This window comes from Carcharodon carcharias, chromosome 16, assembly GCF_017639515.1.
Source record: "Carcharodon carcharias isolate sCarCar2 chromosome 16, sCarCar2.pri, whole genome shotgun sequence".
Taxonomy (NCBI): Eukaryota; Metazoa; Chordata; class Chondrichthyes; order Lamniformes; family Lamnidae; genus Carcharodon; species Carcharodon carcharias.
Genome location: NC_054482.1, coordinates 46,250,544 through 46,274,112, shown reverse-complemented (window position 1 = coordinate 46,274,112; position 23,569 = coordinate 46,250,544).

The window sequence follows — 23,569 nt, the reverse complement described above, 5'->3', positions numbered from 1 at the left end:
CAATTGAGTGACTATTAGAACCTCCACTGCATCTTCATGATAGGAGCATTCTCTCAGAGGGTATTGGCCCTGAGATAAGCCAGACTGGAGTCAAACATTTACAACTACAATGTGAGGATCGACAGGGACAGCTCACTGCATGTCATCATCCTCCACAAATCTGGCAGCTATGAGGGCGTCCCGAGTGCACCTGCCTCCTTTAGCCAGTGTGAGAGCCTCATCCCCGTCATTGTCACCACTGAGGACCCCCTCACACTCATCCCCATCAGTGTCCTCCTCATTGGAGGAGACATTCAGCTCCTCCATCTCCTCAGTCAGTTCTTCACCCCGTTGCAGCACCAGATTGTAAATGGCACAGTAGACGATGACGATGCGTGACACCCTCTGTGGACTGTATTGCAGGGCTTCACCAGACTGGTCCAGGCACCAGAACCACATCTTTAGCATCCCGATGGTCTGCTCCACCAAGTTGCAAGCTGCTATATGAATCTCATTATAGCGTCACTCTGCTACAGTCTGAGGCTGCGCACGGGTATCATCAGCCACGGCCTCTGCGGGTAGCCATTGTCCCAAGGAGCCAACCCTGCAGCCTCTGTGGACCCTGGAAGATTGCAGGGATCTGTGAGCGACTCAGGATGTAGGCCTCGTGCACACTTCCTGGAAACTGTGCACATACCTGCAGATGCGTTTCTCGTGGTCGCATACCAGCTGCACATTCAGTGAGTGGAAACCCTTGCGGTTGATGTCCACTGAGTGTAGCGATGGAGACCTGAGTGCCACATGAGTGCAATCAATCACATCCCGCACCTGTGGGAATCCTGAGATCAGGGTGAATCCTATGGCCCTGGCTGTCCCAGTCCTGGGCAAAAAGCACAAAGTTGTGTGCCATGGAGAAGATGGCATCCATGACCTCATGGATGCATTTGTGGGTGGCAGATTGTGAAATCCCACAGAGGTCACCTGCGGAGCCCTAAAAAGAGCCAGCGGAATAGAAATTGAGCGCCGTGGTCACTTTCACAGCCACTGGCAGTGGATGCCCTCCCATGTCCCCTTGGCGCCAAACTGGTTTTCAGTCATCTGCAAGAACGGCAGATGGCATCATTAGACCCTGGGTGTTGCTAGGCTCGCTGTTGCTGTTGCTAGGCTCGCTGTTGCTCCTGGGCAATGTGTGTGGGAGCCCCTGCTGCCCCTTCTTCATGAGTTTGCTGCTCCTGCCTTAATGCGGCTAGGTGTCTCAGTCACTCTCTCCTCTGTCTTTTACGGTCTCTGTAGGCCATCAGGCATACGGCTAGGTCACCAGTGTCCATGATCCTGATGTGGTCGTCCTGCAGCATGAAAGAGAGAGAGACATGGTTATCATGGCTGTATTTAGCACCTTTCCTGCCCTTGTGTGACTGCCCCTTAATGCTTCCAGGAGAATGCTGGTCACCCCTCGGATGGCCAAAGATGAGTGTGTTGTATGGCCGCCCTGTCAACCTACGACATGGGGGACACTGGTCCAAACCAGGATGCTGTGATTACAAGGGGCTGTGAGTGCCTCCAGCAGTGACTGCTACTGCCAGGAGATTGTACAACGTGTGCAATCCAAGTGCTCTGCGGTCCAATAAAATGGTGGCGGATTCAAAGGTGAGGGGAGCATGCGGGGGTAGGGGGGGGGAGGTGGGCAAGGTATGGAGTGCTTGGTGGCCCTTTGATGCCTCCGTGATGCTTGCATGGCTGGCAGGTTAGGAGCCTGACCCAATCATATCACTGTGGCTGTGACTGATCTGTCTTAGTTGCAGAGGCATGGTCAGTTTATACAAGTGTCCCTAATGCGTGGCTACTTCCCTCGCTTACCCTGCCCCTCACCTCGATTGCCTGTGCACGGGATGCAGCACCAAGGCAGCACTTGACCGCCCCTCCATCTCCCCTCAGCAGTCACCTCTGAGGCTGGCCAGCACTTGCCCCCAGACACTCGCCACCCCTCAGCAGTTGCCTGCGGGGCCAGGCATCAGGTTCCCCCACCCCCTGGAGGCCTGTAAACAACAGGCAAGCAGTGGAGAATGTTGCTGCTTACTCACCTCAGTTCCCCAAAATGAAAGCCACCAACAGCACATCACCTGCATGCTGTTGTGAAACATATTGGCATGCTTTCCTGCGAGCGTGGATGGACGATACGACAGGGTTCCAAGAGCCTGGCCTTTAAATTATACGCTAATGTATTACAATTAGCTCCCTGGCAACCAATGTCGGGAAACGCAGCCTGTCGTTGGCTCGCTGAGCGGAAGATCACGACCAGCCTTCACGCTGTCATGAAGTGGGTCCCGCCATATTTTCCGCGTAGGCCACCTATCATGCCGTTGCCAGCGGGCTCAGAAAATTCCGCCCATAGATTTTAAAAGGCCCAGGCAAGGGAACATGATAAAAACAAAAAACTGTGGATGCTGGAAATCCAAAACAAAAACAGAATTACCTGGAAAAACTCAGCAGGTCTGGCAGCATTGGAGAAGAAAAGAGTTGGCGTTTTGAGTCCTCATGACCCTTCAACAGAACTGAGTGAATATAAGGAGAGGGGTGAAATATAAGCTGGTTTAAGATGGGGGGGGGGGAGGAGAAGTGAGGGGGGTGGTGTGGTTGTAGGGACAAGCAAGCAGTAATAGCAGCAGATAATCAAAAGATGTCACAGACAGAAGAACAAAGAGGTGTTGAAGGTGGTGATATTATCTAAACGAATGTGCTAATTAAGAATGGATGGCAGGGCACTCAAGGTACAGCTCTAGTGAGGATGGGGTGGAAAGACTAATAGGGCATAAATGATATAGATTTAAAAATAATGGAAATAGGTGGGAAAAGAAAAATCTATATAAATTATTGGAAAAAACAAAAGGGGGAAGAAACAGAAAGGGGGTGGGGATGGAGTTCAAGATCTAAAGTTGTTGAATTCAATATTCAGTCCGGAAGGCTGTAAAGTGCCTAGTCGGAAGATGAGGTGCTGTTCCTCCAGTTTGCGTTGGGCTTCACCGGAACAATGCAGCAAGCCAAGGACAGACATGTGGGCAAGAGAGCAGGGTGGAGTGTTAAAATGGCAAGCGACAGGGAGGTTTGGGTCTTTCTTGTGGACAGACCGCAGGTGTTCTGCAAAGCAGTCGCCCAGTTTACGTTTGGTCTCTCCAATGTAGAGGAGACCGCATTGGGAGCAACGAATGCAGTAGACTAATGTTAGGGGAAATGCAAGGGAACATGATACCCTGAACAAGTTGAATTCCAAGTGGGTTTTCTTAACTTCAGTCCTTTTAAGACAACAGCTTGAGGCATAGATGCTGAAGGCTTTTTCGCACTTGTAAGATCTTAAAAATGCTTACGCTTACCTGCGCCTTTGCTCATTTATACATAGCTACCTCTTGAATGCAAATACTCATTGTTTCACTCTGTCTTTGAACTTTATTTCCCTGATAATAAAAACCTCTTATCGCACTAAGTTTTACCAGCAATTTTTGAGAAAAATAAACATATTGTTTGTGGGCTAGGTGACACATTTCACCCCTCTTTTGAAAACAATCCAGTCTGGTTTATTTAAAAATGTAAATGTACCCTTGACACCCATGTTTCTAAACTTCACCATGTTTACCTAATTAACATTTCAAACCTAACTTCTCTTTTCACATCAATGCACCTAGACTAATTCAATGAAGTCATAAATACACACACACCACTATTACTCTATTTTACAATAAATTCCAATAACATTATGAGAATTATTATACCTTCTTGAGTGTATGACCCCAACTCCTCACTCTGCCTTTTCAAGCCAACTCCAGAACATCACTCCTTAAACCCACTTACTTTACAGATCCACCTCTTTCTATGAACATCTTTCCATTCCCATCTATCATTCACACTCCCATTCAACCTCATTCTTATGGAATGCCATGCTGCTCTCTCATCAAATGCATTACAAATACTTGCCATTACACTCACTCATATGTCTCTTCTTTCCCTCCTTGCACAAGGAGAGGGCACAGAACATCAAGGACAGAAAGAGAACCAGATGAAGTTTCCACAGATCATGCAACTCACAACTGTAAAGGAGGAAGCACTGGAAATAAGTGGAGTTTCAGCATCCATGGCTGTTGTAGATGGGGAAACAGGAGCTCTCAGATACATGGTGACACGGTTAAATATGAGCCACCCACATGTCATATCATACTTTGCCACGCTGACTTGGTTTCAATAGCAAGTGAAATATGATCTTCATAAAGAGAACCTGCAACATTCTTAAGCTTGCCAGGACTAATTCAGGTTTTAAAAAATCTCCCACAGCACCTTCATAGCTCTAACAGGAGTTAGTGGACATGTCCTCAGAGGAGCTGAGTCCTTTTCATGCACTGTCATATGGTTCATTAAGACTTGCCTCAGCTCACTTACAATTGGTGGGACCTATAAAGAAGAGGGTTGAGTTTTTACCTGAAGACTCACTTCACAAGTGAGCAAGCGCAGATATTGGGGACAAGGGCATCAACAGGGAGTTTGAGTTGAACGGCACAGCTCTCTCTAAGTTCTGCTCAGCTGGACATAGATATTGTAGCCTGGGTCATCGATGGAGAGCAACAGCAGATAATGTGCGATACACTGACAGGTTTCTACAGTGGATTCACCTTGATTGCAGAGGGATTAGATGACCCCACCTCAAGTATGGGGAAGAGGTGTTGCAGGCCACTAAGACAATGAGTTCTTCTATGGATAGAGCGGCCAGCACTAACGACTGTCATACACTCAAATGAGTTAATGAATGCCGTCAACGCTAGTGAAGATTCTGGATACCAACATGTCTGCTGCCTCAAACATACCTTAGCCTTGGCCTCACAGGGCTATACTGCTCTGTACAAAGTCCTCTCCAACACGGTGGTAGCAGTGAAGTATGGCTGGAACATGAGAGGGATAATGATTAAAGGGGCCATGGATGTGGGGAGCCCACTCAAAGCACTTCTCATCCAAAGTCTATAGCCTACATGATGTCTTGTCTCCCGATGGGCAAGTCTACACATGCACAGGTGCAAATGGAGTTGCCTTTGGTGAGGCCCTCATAGGCTCCAAAAACCTAGTGGACATTGCTCACGGGCATCTCAGCAGTCAGAGCAGGGATCTGAGCAACCTGCCTCTATTTCTGCTGCAACCACACAGGTTTCACCACAGTAGCAGAAAAGGAAGATTAAGGCTTTGTAATTACACGAGAATTTACACATGGGTGCCTGACTAATTTTTGTTTTGGTAAGCTTTTAATCTTTAACTCACATAAACGTTATTCTTTTTCACCACTTTTCTGTGTTCTTTTGGCAATGGGTGGTAAGTGAACTAACTTGCTTGTCGATGAATGTGAAGATATAAATTGATGGTGACCAACTAGAGGGCTGTTCAAGAAGTGGTTGGTTGATTATAGAACTATTTTGTGTTAATGCCATGGGGGGGGGGGGGGGGGGGGGGGGCAGCGATGGGGAAGAGTAACATTTCCTGGTGACATGTATCTACTGGTGTAACCGAAGTGAACCTAGCATTAATAAGGGTATCACAGGAAGCAATGTTCACAGCTGAGAGTGCATTGCCCTGATCACCATCCTCCTCTTCCTCCTCTAACCCCCCCACCAGCCTCCCGAATTGCCTGAGGGGATCTGTGTTCTTCTCCTTTTTCTTCCTGCAGGTCCACTGCTCACTGCCACACAATGATGTGCAGCGCACAGAAAATCATGATCTTTCTGGAGACCTTGGCGGGTGCAATGGGAAACAAGGAAATGGTAAACACTTTGAATTAGTAATCTGCACATGTCTTCACAGTAGATGGTACAGAAGCATCCCTAGAATAGTAAAAAACCAGGGGGCAAAAGGGAGAGAGGAACTTAAAACAATCACGATCACTAGAGGAAAAGTATGAGGGCCAGAATTTTCTTGTTGGTGTGCGGGGGCGGGCCCTGCATGCCGGCGCGTAAAATGACGCGCAGTGATGTCGGGCAAGCGTCCCGACGTAACCAAGTGCCATCACAATATTTCGATGGGATGATCTCTGATGCGCACTTGCCATTAATTAACAGGCCACTTAAGGCCCTTGAGGCAGCAATTTTTCAGGGCCCATGCAATCTTCAGGTTGTTGCACGGGCACAATGGGCAGGTGGGTAAGCCACAGTTGTATAAACCTCATCCGCGGGTGGGATAAGAGGGGTGAGTGGGGTCGCGAGTGTTATCTGTCAGACATTTAATGCTTAAAGTTACTGATACTTGCCTGTGACAGCAGGAATACTTCAAAACTCTTCACAGCTGCTTGGACAGGAGTAACAGCCTTCAGGTCAGGACTCTACAGTAAAGATCATTTCTGGGGCCTGCAGGTTTCAGGAAGCCTTCCCTCAGCCTGGGAATGTGAGTTGTGCTATCCACTGGAGGCAACTCCTCTGAGGAAGGGAGGGCCAGAAGTGGGGCGAGGCCTGGAGTCCACATAGCCTCCAGGGGAGCCACCTTTGGAAGGAGAGGTGCAGGCACAAGGGGTGCAGGGCCAACAGGAAGTCCAAGGCGGAAAGGGCTGCAGAAGACGCCACTATTCTGCTGCCAGGGTATACAGGTGGCGAAGTAGCTACCTCAATATGTCTAATGTGCAGTGCCAAAGGAGGCTCCATTTCTCAAGGGAGACAGTCACCTCCATCTGTCAGATGATAGACCCTGAGATTTGCGCCAACTGTGTGGGTGGGTGCCAGGGGCGTTGAAGGTCACGGCTGCTCTCAACATCTATGCCTCCGGCTCTTTCCAGGGGTCGGTGGGTGATCTTTGTGGAGTTTCCCAATCAGCTGTCCGCACTTATGTCAAGCAAGTGTATATTGACTTTAATCTACTACCGTTGGGACAAGGCCAGCCAGAGTGAGCCAGAGGCTTTGCAGCAATTGCTGGCTTCCCCCTTGCCTAGGGTGCAATCGACTGCACACGTGGCCATCAAGGTGTCAGCGAGTGAGCCCAGTGCCTTCGTCAAAAGGAAGGGATTCCACTCCTTGAACGTGCAGATAGTGTGTGATCACAAAATGTAGATTCTACAAGTCTGTGCAAGGTACCCAGACAGCTTCCATGATGCTTACATCCCCTGAGACTCCCAGGTGCCAAGGCTTTCAGTGCCCCAGCTGAGCTGGATTGACAGCTGCTGGGTGACAAGGGCTATCCCCTCAAAAGGGGGCTCATGACACCTCTCTGCCATCCAAGAACAGAGGCTGAGCAGCGGTATAATAGAAGCCATGCCTCCACAAGGGCTATGTTAGAGAGAACAATCGGTCTTCTCAAGATGCGCTTTCGATGTCTGGACCGTTCAGGGGGCGCACTCCAATACCCCCCAGATCTTGTGTCGCTGATAGCGGTTGCATGCTGTGCTCTCCACAATCTGGCGCTGGAAAGAGGAGGAAGATGTAGACACAGTTGCTCTGGCTGCACACGATGAGTCCAGTAGTGAGTGCGACGATGTGCATGCACATAAGAACGCTGAAGGGGTAGACACTGACCTGAGCGTTCTCCAGGGAGGCAGGGACACCCGGGAGGCTTTAATCCAACGAACCTTCAGCTAGCCCATCACAGATGGATCTCCAACACAAGCCAGGGCTGTCGGCTCCATATCTGAGTGCAAAATTTGCCTGGGTACGAATATTAACCAAGTGCCTTGTCAATAAAGCTCAATGTCAATCAAGTCACTCATAACATCATGGGTTCTCATCCACCTGCAGAAGTAAGGAATCACCCTGAGCCATGCTCACGTATCAAAATGTAATAATTTAACAAAATAAAGCACGCAAAAAAAAATTGCAAAGGTGTTTCGCATCACACCGAGTGTTCATCAGCTTATTAGCTGATGTGGGGTAACATAAAACCACCAGTGAGACACCTGTGGTGTGCCTAAGGTGCCTTAAGTTTACGTTTCTAAGTGCACCCCCTCCCTGGCACTGGCATCTGAGACAACCTGCTGACTGTGCTGTCCTGTTGTCCTCAATGACCTTGGCTGCCGTCCTCTGGCCCGTGGACTCTTTAATAAAAACAGAAATACTTGGAAAAACTCAACAGGTCTGGCAGCATCAGCGGAGAAGAGCAAAGTTGACATTTTGAGTCCTCATGACCTTTCAACAGAACTAAGTAGAAATAGGAAAGGGGTGAAATATAAGCTGGTTTAAGGGTGGGGGGGTTGTTGGGACAAGCAAGCAGTGACAGGAGGAGATAACCAAAAGATGTCACCAACAAAAGAACAAAGAGGTGTTGAAGGTATTATCGAAAAGAATGTGCTAATTAAGAGTGGAGAGCAGGACTAGCAAGGTAGCTCTAGTCGGGGTGGGGGGAAATAAACGATGGGTGGAATACATTTAAAAATAATGGAAATAGGTGGGAAAAGAAAAATCTATATAAATTATTGGAAAAAACAAAAGGGAGGGGGAAGAAACGGAAAGGGGGTGGGGATGGAGGAGGGAGTTCAAGATCTAAAGATGTTGAACTCAATATTCAGTCCGGAAGGCTGTAAAGTGCCTAGTCGGAAGATGAGGTGCTGTTCCTCCAGTTTGCGTTGAGCTTCACTGGAACAATGCAGCAAGCCAAGGACAGACATGTGGGCAAGAGAGCAGGGTGGAGTGTTAAAATGGCAAGCGACAGGGATGTCTGGGTCTTTCTTGCGGACAGACCAAAGGTGTTCTGCAAAGCGGCCACCCAATCTGCGTTTGGAGTCTTTGATGGCCCTACCTGGGAGGGAATGGCCAGTTCCACACCTGGCATCACCCCAGTCACCGCAGCCTCATCAGATCCCACAGTCACTGGCAGAGGGACAGAGAATCTGCTGCCCTCATCCAGAGCACCCTGAGAGGAGCCCACAGAGCCAACAGGCAGCTGCTGCACTGACGTGCATTTGGCTTCGGACCTCCCTGCACACTGTTGATGGATGGGCACCGAGCTGGGATACTTGCTGCCCAAACCATCTCCCATACTGGCACGGACCAGCTGAGGTCAATGTCACTGTGAGGGCTTGCAGGTCCGAGCACAACCCCAGGAAGCCACGATTGTTCTCCTGGAGGGGTTTCTCCACGAGAGTCACCACTCTCTTCATGGAGGAAGCATGTCGCTTGGCTATGAGACTCATTGTATCGGTGATACTCCATGTGGACTCCTCCAGCATGGGCACCATGCCACGCATTACCTCATGTATCTCCGCCAGATCTTCCCGCACACCCTGCTGCACTTCCAGCGTCTGCTGCCTCACGGACAACTCCAGAGGCACATCATCAGCCACCAACCGAGCAAGTGCCTGGTCCCCAGCAGTCCTCCAACTGTCAGCGCTATGGGTACTCCCTGTCTCCGCCCCCACCTCAAGTGAGTGTAAAGCACCCTCACCGCTGTGACCCGGGACACTAGTCGATGATCCAATTCCCACCAAGGTGCTAGTATCTGCGCTGGTGCCTGCCTGGCAGAGATGGTGTGATGGTGGTGAGTACAATTGTTCAGGGCGCTCAGGTCTGAGAGGTAGCCCCCATGCCTCCTCCTCCAGTGATGCTGAAAGGAAGAACAAGGACGTTTGATCAGCCAAATTGGAGACAATGTCAATGTGCATGCCTGTCCCCCAGATCAGTATGCGCTCATCCTTCCATAATCAATGGTCAACCCATGTTGCAAGCTTCAATCACTGAACATTCAGCAGTGCCATGGCTGCTGGGGCACACATGGTGACCTCAGTGCTCGACAATCTTATCTCCCTGTGGCACTCCAGCCTCACTGCCACTGGTGGACCTGAGTGCATGGCACTTCTCCAGATCCATCGCTTCCTGCTCGTATTTGGTGATGATGGCCAAATAGGCCTGGCCTCCGCCAATCCGCATCCGCTCGGCAGCATTGTGTGCAGTTTTCTTAAAAGGAGAGAGAGGAGCATTGTTTAGTCCATCCTGTACCTAGATTCCCATCGCATCCCTGCCACCCCAACCAGAGAGGGACATTGCAGGGCGCCAGTGATTCATCACCCCTCAGCTGCCTCACACTCACACCAATAAGCCAGGGCTGACCCCCTCCTTGCCCACGTGCTACCTCCATCACATTTAGCACCACACGATCTAACCTTGCAAAGCAAGGAGGCACAAGCACATGGAATGCCAAGGGCAGCAGATGGATTGGTGCCCTGCTACCTGGAAGCTCCCCTCCCAGCATGTCAGCACCCTGACTTTGATGTTTTGCAGTTTCAGCGCTGTGCCTAGGTGCAGATCCTTGACATTGCCCCCAAAACAGTACTCTGGGTGTCAGTGTCACACATACTGCGGGTGCAGAACCAATCTCAGCACTACCCTCTCAGCGTCAAAATCTGGTGGCCCACTCAGTGAGGAAAACATGCTGTGAATGATTCAACGTTGTAATTGCACTCAGAGTTGGGGGAGGGGCAGTGCTTAGGGAGAAAGCCTACCTGCTGTGTTAAGTGACCTCTGTCAACAAAGTATTCACTCTTCCCAAGCGTAAGAGGTCACTGAATCGCTTGCAGCACTGGACCCATGTGCGTCGCACCACGTCATGGGAGCTGACCATGTCTGCCACCTCTTCCCAGGTGTTTGGTCAGGTGGGAGGGGCTTGCGTGTCCTGTTCCTCGGAACGAGGACCTCCTGCCACCTCCTCCAGGAGGGCAGCTAGGCACACATCAAAAAAACGAGGGGTACACTGCCCCCACCCTCCTGCCTAGCCTGCTCTCCAGCAATGCTCTGGGGAGCCCTTCTACTGGCCATGTTGAACAGCCTTTGCAGGGCTGCCAAAGCTCTATTTGAACAGGCAGCCAGATCACCATTGGACCCGGCAGTCATTGCACTCTCGACGCCGCCTGCCTCAGCATGGATAAAGGATTAGCTAACTGACAGGAAATAGTCAGGGTAAATGGGTCATTTTCAGGTTGGCAAACTGTAACTAGTATGGTGCCACAGGGATCAGTCCTGGGGCCTTAACCATTTATGATCCATATCAATGACCTGGATGAAGGGACCAACTGCACTGTAGCCAAATTTGTTGATTATACAAAGTTAGGTTGGAAAGCAAGTTGTGAGGAGGATCCAAAGAGTTTGCAAAGGGGTGCAAATAGGTTAAGTAAGAGGACAAAAAATTGGCAGATGGAGTATAACAGAATGTGCGGTTGTCCACTTTGGCAGGAAGAATAGAAAAGCAGAATATTGTTTGGTGGGGAGAGATTGCAGAATGCTAAAGTACAAAGGGATCTGGGTCCTTGTACATAACCACAAAAAGTTAGCATGCAGGTACAGGAAGTAATTGGGAAAGCAAATGGACTGTTGGCATTTATTGCAAGGGGGGAGGAGTAAAAAGTAGGGCCGCCTTGCTGCAACTGTACAGGGCATTGAAGAGACTGCACTTAAGGTTATTGTGTGCAATTTTGGTCTCCTTACTTAAAGAGAGATATACTTGCCTTGGCAGCAGTTCAGAGAAGATCCACTAGAATTATTCCTGGGATGAAGGAGGTGTCTAATGAGAAAGGTTGCACAGGTTTGGCCTATACTCATTGGAATTTAGAAGAATGAGAGGTGATCTTATTGAAACATATAAGATTTTAAGGGGCCTTGACAGAGTAGATGCCGAGAGAATATTTCTTCTTGTGGGGGAATCTAGGACTAGGAGGCACAGTTTAAAAGTGGGGTCTCCTATTTAAATACAGTGATGAGGAAGAATTTCTTCTCTCAGAGGATCATTAGTCTTTGGAATTCTTTTCCCCAGAGAGCAGTGGAGGCTGGTTCATTGAATATATTCAAAGCTGAGCTAGACAGATTTTTAATTAACAAGGGAGTCAGGGGTTATGGGACACAGGCAGGAAAGTGGAGTTAAAGCCACAATCAGATTAGCCATGATCTTGCTGAATGGCGGAGCAGGCTCGATGGGCAGAATGGCCTACGCCAGCCCCTATTTCTTATGATTGCAAATAAAGGGCACACAAGATTGGTGAAGATTTTCAGCAGGGATATCTAGTCATGGTAAAACTGGGTGGAAAGGGCACACCAAAGCCAAGACTCGCTCTTCCAGAGCCGGTCTCCAGCTACCCATAAGCTGTAACCACTGGTTGCTGTACAAGGGTCACTATGCCAAGCATGTCGGGGCTGGAGCCCCCATCTACCTGGCCGCCGTCCTCAATTACTTGACGGCCGAGATCCTCGAGCTGGCCGGCAATGAAGCCAGGGGTAACAAGAAAACCTGTATCATTCCCCATCACTTGCAGCTCGCTATCCGCAGTGACGAGGAGCTCAACATTTTGCTGGGAGGAGTCACCATAGCCCAGGGTAGGGTCCTGCCCAACATCCAGGCTGTGCTCCTGCCCAAGAAAACCGGGCACCCCAGCAAGGTTTATGCCTGAAGAGGCGAGATCGGTAAAAGATTTAAAGCTGCTGTGGCACCTTAAGTGTATCTTCAGCATGCCAATAGCCTATTCAATCACACATCTGGTGATGATATTGCCTTCAATATCAATGACTTGGATGAAGGGGCCAACTGTATTTTGGGTCAGGTTTACAGCAGATATCCCTTACCAACAGGCACTCCTTCAGTCTGCTTCCAGGTTCAAAGAGATCAAAGTTTGGACTGCTATTGGATGAGAGTATCATGGCAGCTGCCTGGGAATCTTGTGCACATTTGCAATAGCATCTTTTTCTGGCTGCATATCAGCATTCCTGGTTGTTCTGGGGGGGTGACTGTTTTTTTATGTATGTGCAGTCAATGGCACCCTGCACCACTGAGAAATCAGCTGGAGATGCAAAGTCAAGTGCGCGTTCATTCTGAGCAGCATCATCGCAGGCAATGTTGATATAATTGTCGGGCCTGGCAAACAGCCCATCAGTCACCTGTCTTATGCATCTTTGGGCAGCCAACTGGGAGAAGCTAGATCTGTCTGCAGCCAAACCCTGGAAGGGTCCAGAAACAAAAATGTTCAGGGAATTGGTGTCTTTGACAGCCACTGGTAATGAAAGGCCATCAGGCACCAGGTCTTCTTTTCAGAAGCTGCAGGTGTCCACCATTGCCTGGCCTGACATCCTGATCAGCCATTTCAAAACAACTGCACTGAACCTCTGCTTGTAGGCTGTTTATTAGGTGGTGCAAACTGCACCACTCTGCTAAATGCCTTTCTGCTGTTCCTCTCTCAGCTAATTGGTTGCCTCTCTGTTGCTCCCCTCACTGCTTAGAAGTTGCAGATCTGTGCCCACTAGGATAGAGGTGATGTGGCTGGTTCTGTAGCTTTGTCATTTTCATCTGAGATCCAATCTAAGCTGACCCAAGAGGCACACATCCTGATGTGATAGGGTAGGCTTCCAAAGTGTAGAAAGTCACCTCTGTCAAGGAACTATCGCATTTTTCCTAATATTATTGTGGGATACTTTAAAGCAGGCTTGTGTATGGTTGTGTATGTGTGGCAAATTCAATTAAACTAGAGGCGGTTAGACTGCAAGGTTTAAATTATCAAAGAAGTGAGATGTAAAACAGGCGTTTGAAATGGAGATGAGTAGAGCTAGGGTGATGTTGGAAGATATGGTGTGAATGAAATCTACACTTTTAGATAAGTGGTGAAGCATTTAATTTTCAAAGGGGCGTGGAAAATGTTTACAACTGGCAAGATAAATAAGGCAAGATAATTACGTTGATTTTTCCAAAAGTGCTGGCCATAATGATAACATGAAGGATTTTTATATTCTGGGAAAAGTAACTTCTAAAGATAAGTGGAAACAATGGGATTTACAAATCAAAAGGGATAAAATATATTTAAAGAAGGCTGTATGAGGTGTGGTCATGTGAGCTCTTGAAAGGTGCCTGTGAAACAGACTTGGGGAAAAAGTCTCTAGCCATCCTGAAGAAGTTTGCTGTTCCAGTAACCAAAAGTAAAAGCCTTTGGAAGTCCATTGTCCAGTGGATGGTTGTGGTAGTTTTGGTGGATAACTTTATAAATTTGGAATCTATTTAGTCTGTTGCCTTAAAGATGGGTAGTGGGAGTCTGGTTAAGTAGACATTTGCGAACTATTATTACTATAATCTTGTGTGAGTTTAAGTTTTTCTCTTTTGTTAATAAATGTTTTAATTCAATCTTTAAAAGTGTCAGTGGACTCATTACTTCTGACTTCAGTGCACCAACCTTCTCGTAATAAATAAATTGCAAAATTGCTGTAATAGCATGGCCAAGTTTCCCCTGTAGATTTGGTCAGCCTGGCAGATACCACCTGCCATATCATAACACCTCTCAACAAGGTACAATGAACAAACCCTTTCCTCAAACAGGTAAGAAAACAACCGTGAGTACTAAGTATTTATTGGATTACATCAATGAAATTCATTCAGCCCATACAAATTTCAGGAAGCTAGGAAACTCATGGACCATGTTAAAGTCAAGACTGTGTCAATATCACTCTAATGGTGCTCTTAACTTATGTTAATTTGCAACCACATATGCAGCCTAATGTACTCCAGTCAAAAGTGGAAGTTGGCAGTTTGGAGCTGGCTTCCCAAAGTGCTGTCAATTTGCTCAGATTTAACCCTTTATCCATACCCATGTGCTGCTGCAGATTAAGATTCAACTCCTAGGATTTAATGGACGCTCTCAAAACTTTTATACAAGCAGAACATTTAGAATTTGTATAATTACACCATCTTATTTACAATAGTCTGTTTATAATTTGCTAACTCAATGTATAATTTTTACATAATTTAATATCAATAATTTATGCAGTGGAATGCATAATTTTATGTTGAAACATAGATGTATATATTTATACAATTAAATTACAAATTTTATGTAATTGATATATTTAATATTTATAACTACTGTATATTGTGCATGTTTCTCTGACTCATGTATGAGTAATATTTATATCTATACCTACAGCATATTATATGTACAGATTAATTTATGTAACTGCAGTATGGAGCAAGGCACATCCATTTCATTATCCAGCCATAATGTGTCATGATTATACTATTTATGTATATAATTTATTTTTACTTTTTATTTATGAAGGAGACTCATTAAAACTGCTAAAAAAAAGTATTTAAACTGCTCTTCAGTACAGGAGCTATGCAGAAATAAAGTGAACACTTTTGTGCACAATATAAATTGTTGCATTTTCTTATGAGCTGACAGTAAAAGTTGCAGTTTATAAATCAGCAATTTTATCCAACAATATAGAAGAAATAACAAAAGTGTATTTTGATTCTGTGCTCTGAACTGTGCATAGGTAGTAGTGTGTTGCCAGGTCATATCAACCTTTGTAAAATTGTTGTGTCACAATCTTTATATAGCTATTTTCTGAAAAATGTCATGACAATTAGAATATTTGGTGATTTTTTAGTTGAGTAATACTAATTGAGCTACAGATCAGGTACTTTTCTTTGTACTTACAGTTTTCCCCTCCAACCAAAGCAAAATTCTGCATGAGCTTGCTTCTGAATGAACTTCAGTCATGACTGTTTTAATAAATATTTTTTGTTTACTTCTAAAACCATTTTTTGAATGTCTGCAGAGATCAAAATTAACAAGGAAATACAGTGCTTGATGCTTTTGCTTCCTTATACAAGATTCCTCAAATCTTCTCTAAAGTGACCTGTCTAGAAGTACTTCAATGTTTTTCCCCTTTTCTTCTATCAGTTCTGCAAAGTAGTACCGCATACTGGTTTACATGTGCCCATTCCTCATGTAAGCATGGCAGGCTATTTCTCCACAGTGGGTGGTCATCACAGCTGTATCTGACCTTGGTGACACTTTCCATTAAGAAAGAATTCTAGCTGAATTTCCCCTTCTAGCCTGGGTGGTAAAACCACTGCCCAGCTGATTCAACAAAGATCAAGGATTGAAAAGGTGACTACATTGGTCTACACAATTCCGTATCACATTATCCTTAATTTTGCTATCAATGGAAGAACAGCACTCGCCGTTCACCTCATTAACACAAACCCACAAAGTTTTGATAGGCTTTAGAGTAGACACTTGCTGCCATTGAGTGTCTTTTTCAGCACTGTGGTGCCTGTGATGATAGCACGGTTCTTCAACCAGATTGCATTTCTCAATGAGGATTCTTCAGTGTCCAAACAAGAAAGAATAAACCATCTTTTTTTGGTGTGGAACTAGTGGACAAATACCCAAAGTTCATGCCTTTGCAGTCATTTCAATGCCAAGACTATAGGTGAGCACTAAAATATTACATCCAGTGGAGTAGAGGGATATCTCTGACACACTTCTGGATTTCCATGTTTAATTATGTACGTGCAGGCGCCAGAAGTTTCAGTCTGATTTATCCCACAATAACAGTAAACACTGAGACTCAATACTGCAAAATCTAAGCCACTGTTTAGTGCTTCAATTCAACTAAAGGGTGAGCCACCTCTCCACTTTAGGAAGAAAATGGATTTTTTAAAAATCAAAAATAAACAAAAATATTACATTACCTTATAGTGAGCAATTGGAGAAATATTTAAAGTTTGCCTTCATATGACCCCCCTGCAGCAAAATGTCTTGTACTAGATAGGACAAATAATTGTCCTGCTTTTAACATCAGTTCAGACAGTGATGGCAGGCTACTATACTGAATAAGTTCATCATCAAGATAATAAAGTACGCAAGACACTTTCATCATATAACTGCTTGGATTTCTAAAACAAAATTTTACAATTTTTCTACAATACTGAAATATAACTAGGGTGAAAAGTGAAGAGAAAAGGAAACTTTCCCATTGTCTAATATCTGGAGCAATTTTCAAATTTGGTACTGACATGAAGTAACTAACCTAACCATGAAGCATATTTGTTATTTTGACTCTTAAGCTTTGCTCTAAAGGGCTCCAATTAAAATTATTACAGCATAATTAAAATGAATGAGCTCAAAGTATGCCCCACCTGATTATTACCCAACCAGCAAAGATAGAAATCTACCACAACAAAAACAGAAAATGCCAGAAAAACTCATCAGGTCTAACAGCACCTTTGGAGAGAAAAAAAAAGTTAACATTTCGAGTCTTTATGACTCTTCTTCAGTCCTTATGACTTTCTCTTCACAGATGCTGTTAGACCTGCTAAGGTTTTCCAGCATTTTCTGTTTTTGTTTCAGATTTCCAGCATCCACAGTATTTTGCTTTTATCATAGAAATCTACCACATTTAGATTCCACATTGTGCCTATTTTGGGGTTTAATGGAAGAGGGAGGTCTATCGGAGATAGAAAAATTGTAAGATTGGGGGAAGGGGCTGCTGGGTTGGGAAGCACTGGTACTCTCCTGGCACACAAGAGAAGGTGGGAGAATAAAATATCTGCAAGACTTATGGTTTTCTTTTCATTTATCACTGCTGATAGTGTGTACACATGGGATGTTAGATGAAGGCATGTTCAAGTTCAACTTCTTTTTCTGCATAATTTCTCCCCATCTCCTGAAGGTACTAACTTATTTGGCGAAGTTGTAAATCTTCATTTGTGGAGCTACACAGTCTGCTATTGGACCATGGCTTGGCATTATAGCAAAGCTTGATCTTGGTCTTACCCAAATTTATGTCAACATCGACAAGTGAACTTTCTAAGATTAAAATACAGCAAATAGCAGTGGGAACCCTTCATGATCTTTGACCTTGCTTTGATTGCCGCATTCAGTACCCACTAATGCTGGAGAGATCATTTAACTCAAGTCTTAAACTTGCAGAAACTGTGTGTGAATCTGAGTAGGAAATAAAGTAATAGTTTCACATTCCATTACTGCTCCCCTGCCCCAGTAATCCTATACAGTACAAAGCATGAACCACAACTTAAAAATAATTCTCAAAATTTGAAGCAACAAAAGGCAAAAATTTAGATGTGAAGTTCCATTAATCTTGGTGGCCATAAGCTTTACTCCATTTTCCCCTGAGATTTAGTGTTATGCAACAATGACAGGGTGAAGTTTGAAATTTCCATAACATTTTTGTAGAAGGGGTTGACAGACTCTTGAAGGCACTGAATTTATCAAACTAGTATACAATTAATGGAAGGGGTCATCAACAGTGCCATTAAGCAGCATTTGCTTAGCAATAACCTGCTCACTGCTTTATTAATAGGGGCATTGAGTACAAGAGAAAGGAGGTCATGTTGAACTTGCATAAGACACTAGTTAGGTCTCATCTGGAGTACTGAGTCTAGTTGTGGGCATATTTGAGGAAGGATGTGAAAGCATTGGAGAGAGTAGAGAGGAAATATACAAGAACAATTCCAGGGATAAAGAACTGTGGCTATGAGGATAGATTAGAGAGGTTGGGGCTATTTTCCTTGGACAGAAGGTGGCTGAAAGGATGTGGTATTCAAGATCCTGAAGGGTATGGAAAGGGTAAATAGCGAAAAACTATACCCACTCTAGAAAGCATCAAGAACTAGAGGGCACAGACTCAAATAATTGGCAAAATGAGTATAAGTGATGTGATGAAAATTTTTTTTCACCCAGAGGGTGGTTGCAGTCTGGAACAAGCTTCCTGAGAGTGTGGTGGAGGCAGGTTCGATCAAGATACTCAGAAGGGAATTGGATTGTTTTCAGAAAAGAAAGCATGTGCAAGGTTACGGGGGAAAGACAGGGGAATGGGACTAGGTGGAATTGATCTTTCAGAGAAGCAGTGCAGTCTCGATGGGCCAAATGGCCTACTTCTGCACTGTAAAGATTCTGTGATTCAGTTACGCTCAGTTTGGGTTCTACCAGGATCACTCAGCTCCTGACCTCATTACAGCCTTGGTTCAAACATGGACAAAAGAGCTGAACTCCAGAGGCAAGGTGAGTGACTGCCCTTGACATTAATGCAGCAGTTGACCAAGTGTGGCATCAAGGAGTCCTTACAAAACTGGAGTCAATGGGAATCAGGGGAAAACTCTCTACTGGTTGGAGTCACACCTAGCACAAAGGAAGATGATTGTGGTTGTTGGAGATCAATCTTCTCAGTTCCAGGATATTACTGTGCGATTTCCTCAAGGTGGTGTCCTAAACCCAACAATCTTCAGCTGCTTCATCAATGACCTTCCTTTCATCATAAGGTCAGAAGTGGGAATGTTTGCTGATGATTGCACAATGTGCAACTCCTCAGATACTGAAGCAGTCCATGTCCAAATGCAGCAAGATCTGGACAATATCCAAGTTTGGGCTGACAAGTGGCAAGTAACATTCGCGCCACACAAGTGCCAGGCAATGACCATCTCCAACAAGAGAGAATCTAACCATCGCCCCTTGACATTCAACTACATTACCCTTGCTGAATCCCCCACTATCAACATCCTATGGGTTACCTTTGACCAAAAACTGAACTGGAATAGCTATAAAATACTGTGGCCACAAGAGCAGGTCAGGCTAGTAATCCTGTGGCGAATAACTCACCTCTTGACTCCTCAAAGCCTGTCCACAATCTACAAGGGACAAGTCAGGAGTATGATGGAATACTCTCCACTTGCCTGGATGAGTGCAGCTCCAACAACACTCAAGAAGCTTGACTATCCAAGACAAAGCAGCCTGCTTGTTTGGCATTCAATCCACAAGCATTCACTCCCTCCAACATCAAGGCACAGTGGCAGCAGTGTGTACCATTTACAAGATGCACTGCAGGAATTCATCAAGGCTCTTGCGACAGCACCTACCAAACCCACAACTACTACCATCTACAAGGACAAGTGCAGCAGACACACAGGAACACCGCCACCTGGAAGTCCCCTCCACCCCAAGCCACTCATCATCGTGACTTGGAAATATATCGCCATTCCTTCATTGTCGCTGGGACAAAATCCTGGAACAATCTCCCTAGCAGCAGCAGTTCAAGAAAGCAGCTCACCACCTTTTCAAGGGCAATTAGGGATGGGCATTAAATGCTGGCCTAGCTAATGACACCCACACTCAATAAATTAATTTTAAAATTCTGAAGTTCATTAAGGAAAAGTTGATTGAAAAAAAAAGGCTGCTGATACAGTAAAGGAAACTGAGAACTTACATATATGGAGCATTTGTAGCTAGTCAGTGATAAGGTTACTCCTTCCCACTCACTGTATCCTAAAAGGATTATTATACACAGTAACAGGAATGTTGGGTGAAAGTTTCCGAGCCCACTGGTGGCAGGCGTGATAGGTGGCATGCGCAGAAAATATGGCACGACCTGCTTCACAACGGCGTGGAGGCAGGTTGTAATTGTCCGCTTGGCCGGCCGACAGCTGGCTGCGTTTCCCGCCATCGTTCGGCAGGGAGCTAATTGTAATACATCAGCATATAATTAAAAAGCCACCCTGCCGTATCATCCGTCCACGTCGGTGGGAAAGCACGCCAATGTGTTTCACAACAGAGAGGTGAAATGCATTCGGCGGCATTCACGTTGGTGGAAATGAGATGATTGAGTAGCAGCGGTCTCCATAGCTTGCCTGTTGTTTACAGGCCTTAGGGGCGCCAGGGGCAACTGATGCCTGGCCCTGGAAGCGACATTTGAAAGGTGGGAGGGGGTGGTGGAGTGTCCGGGGGCAAGTGCTGGCCAGCCTCGGAGGCAACTGTTGTCAGTTGATGGGGGGGGGGGGGGGGGGGGGGGGGGGACGGACTGCTGTCCTGGTGTTGTATCCCACACACAGGTAATCGAGGTGGGGGTCAGGGTAAGCGAGGAAAGTGGCCATTTGGGACACACTGTATAAACTGACCATGCCTCTGCAACTCAGACAAATCAGGTGCAGTCACAGTGAAATGATTGGAGTCAGGCTCCTAGCCTGACCGCCCATGAATGCGGTGGCACCAGAGAGCCACCAAGTGCTGCATTCCTTACTCCCCAACACCCGCGGCACAGACTTTGAGTCCACCACCTGGACCGCAGAGCAGCTGGACTGCACACGTTGTACAATCTCCTCGCTAATGCTGGCCATGTAGCAGTTATTGCTGGAGGCACTCACAGCCCTTTGCAATCTCAGCATCCAGTTTGGACCAGTGGCCCACATGTTGCAAAATGACAGGGTAGCCATGCAGCACACTCATCTCTGGCCATCCGAGGGGTGACCAGCACTCTCCGGGAAGCATTAAGGGACAGTCACACAGGGCCAAGAAAGGTGCTAAGTACAGCCATGATAACCACGTGTCTCTCTTTTTCATGCTGCAGGAGGACCACGTCAGGATCATTCTACAGAGACCGTAGAAGACTGAGGGGAGAACGACTGAGGCTTCTGGCTGCACAAAGGCAGAAACAGCAACCTCATGAAGAAGCAACAGCAGGGGCTCCCGCACACACTGCCCAGGACTGACAGTGAGTCGTGGCTGATAGGTGCCTAGCAACACCCAGGGTCTATAGGCACTGCCTGCCCTTCCTGCAGATGACTGAGAACCAGTGTCGCTGATGACTGCGCATGTCTCTGGATCTGGTGGCTCATATCCGCCACTTACTGCAGGACATGGCACCAAGGGGGCATGGGAGGGCATCCACTGCCAGTGGCTGTGGAAGTGACCACAGCGCTCAATTTCTACGCCAGTGATTCCTTTCAGGGCTCCACAGGTGACCTCTGTAGCTTTCACAACCCGCTACTCACAAATGCATCCATGATGTCACAGATACCATTTTCTCCATGGCGTACAACTTTGTGCATTTCGCCCGGGATCAGGCCTAGTGCCATGCCTGCAAGAAGGTGGGGCATGTCCATAAGAATTGTCTCGCCTCCAAGGCCGCAAGCATAATCCAGGTGGCTGGCACTGCCGCTTCTCCCCCCACCACTACCATTCCATCTTCCTCCCTGCAAGGGGGGTGCTGCCAGCAGCCACCGCTATCTCGGCTGCCGGCGAGGCGGGGGAGAGACCCCGCGCCGCAAGACAACATGGAGGAAAACCTGCCACTGGAGATGGGCTCCCAGAACCCCCAAATCCACCCTGATCCCCAGACCCTTGAAAACACCGGCTCGGAGGTAAAAACATCATCCGGCCCTGGCAATGTATCCATGCGTGCTCCCGGGCCCGTGTGCACCTCAGTGCCATGTGCTGGGCCTGGCGTCGTCGCCGAGTGGGTTCCTGGGTCTGCCGGCGGTGGGGCACGCTATCCTGATCCGGTGGTCCTATTAAAGATGGTGGACCTGCCCAAACCCCAGAGGGCAGAGCACCCAGAGGGGATGGACGAGGTGGCAGGGGCCCCGCAGCGCTCTGCCCTCTGGAGGAAGCCCAAATCCCTGACCCCTTGCTGCAGCCCCCCGAGCAGGGCCCTTCGGAGGTCGGTGAGGGTATCACCCCTGTGGAGATGCCCCACCCTGATCCACTTTGTACCGACAAAGCGCCATCTAGCCCGCCAGGGGACTGCTGGGTCATTGGGCGGTGGTGTTGAGGAGAGCCTCCAGGCTCCCTCCCAACCTTTAGCACCAGGCACCTCCATGCTAGGTCCAGAGCTTTTTCCAGACTCGCTGAGCGACCCGATGCCTGGGGGGTGGGGGGAGGGTGTGGTGGAGCGGGGCTCTGAGCCACCGCCACCCTTTGGCCCATGACCCCAAGAGGAAACCAGAGAGGACCCCTCTGCCCTGGATTCTGGGAGTGAATAGAGGTGGAGGCGGAGCCAAGCTGTAGCTCCGAACCAGCCCCTGTACTCAATACTAGGGAGGGGCTGAAAGCAACGACCTGGACGACGACGGGGATTCAAAGGAGAGCACCGGGGACGACTTAAGTGTTGTTGTCAGCTGAGGTGGTGAATCCCCTGGTGCCCCCCACTGATTCTCCCCTCATCCCTTTAAGGAAGTTACAGGATTTTTTAAGCAAGTAATCGTGGTCGCCGAGACAGGGTCCAGTTGGCCCTGGACCAGTTGGATTCCTCGTGTTCTGGCCCGCCCATGAGGCCCTTAAAATCCCTCTGACTGGACGGAATACAAGAGATGGGTCCATAAATTATTCATTCGGCTCATGAAGGAGGTAAAGGATTAAAATAGTCCTCTCCTTCTTGCACTTTGCATTAGGTGGTGGTAGCACATACTTCCAACAATGAAGACTACCAAAGCCAGCCTCAACATCAATGGCAGCAGGGACACATAGCGCAGGTTCCAGAACTTCTCGGTCCTCAGGGACTGGAAGTATGCAATGTGCTTCCTGCAGGAAACCCATACCATTCCAGGAGACAAAGCTATGTGGCTCCTGGAGTGGCGGTGGGGGTGTCTACATGAGTCACCTAGCCTCCAATTCTGGCAGGGTGGCTATCTTGTTGGCCCCACAATTTCAGACAGAGATCTTGAGGGTCAAGGAGCCAGTGCCAGGCCAGTTGCTGCACCTTACTGTGCACCTAGGGGCCATGGCGCTTCACTTTGTGAATCTGCATGCACCCAAGCGCGCAGCAGCAAGCAAGCTTCTTTGAAGAAGTGTCCACTCATCTTGGTTCCATCAATGTGGGCAAGTGCATCGTCCTCGGTGGGGGTGGATTTCAACTGTAACCTCGGGGTCAGGGACCATCACGGTGCCTAGCACCGCCTGCTAGGTGTGAGTAAGTTGAGGGACCTGGTCAGGTCCTTCGACTTGGTGAACATCTGGCGAAATCTCCGTCCGGACTCAAGCATTGTCCCCTTTTAGTCACCTGGAGTTGGAGCGTCCAGACTCGACCGTCTTTACATTTCCAAGGCTTTCGTG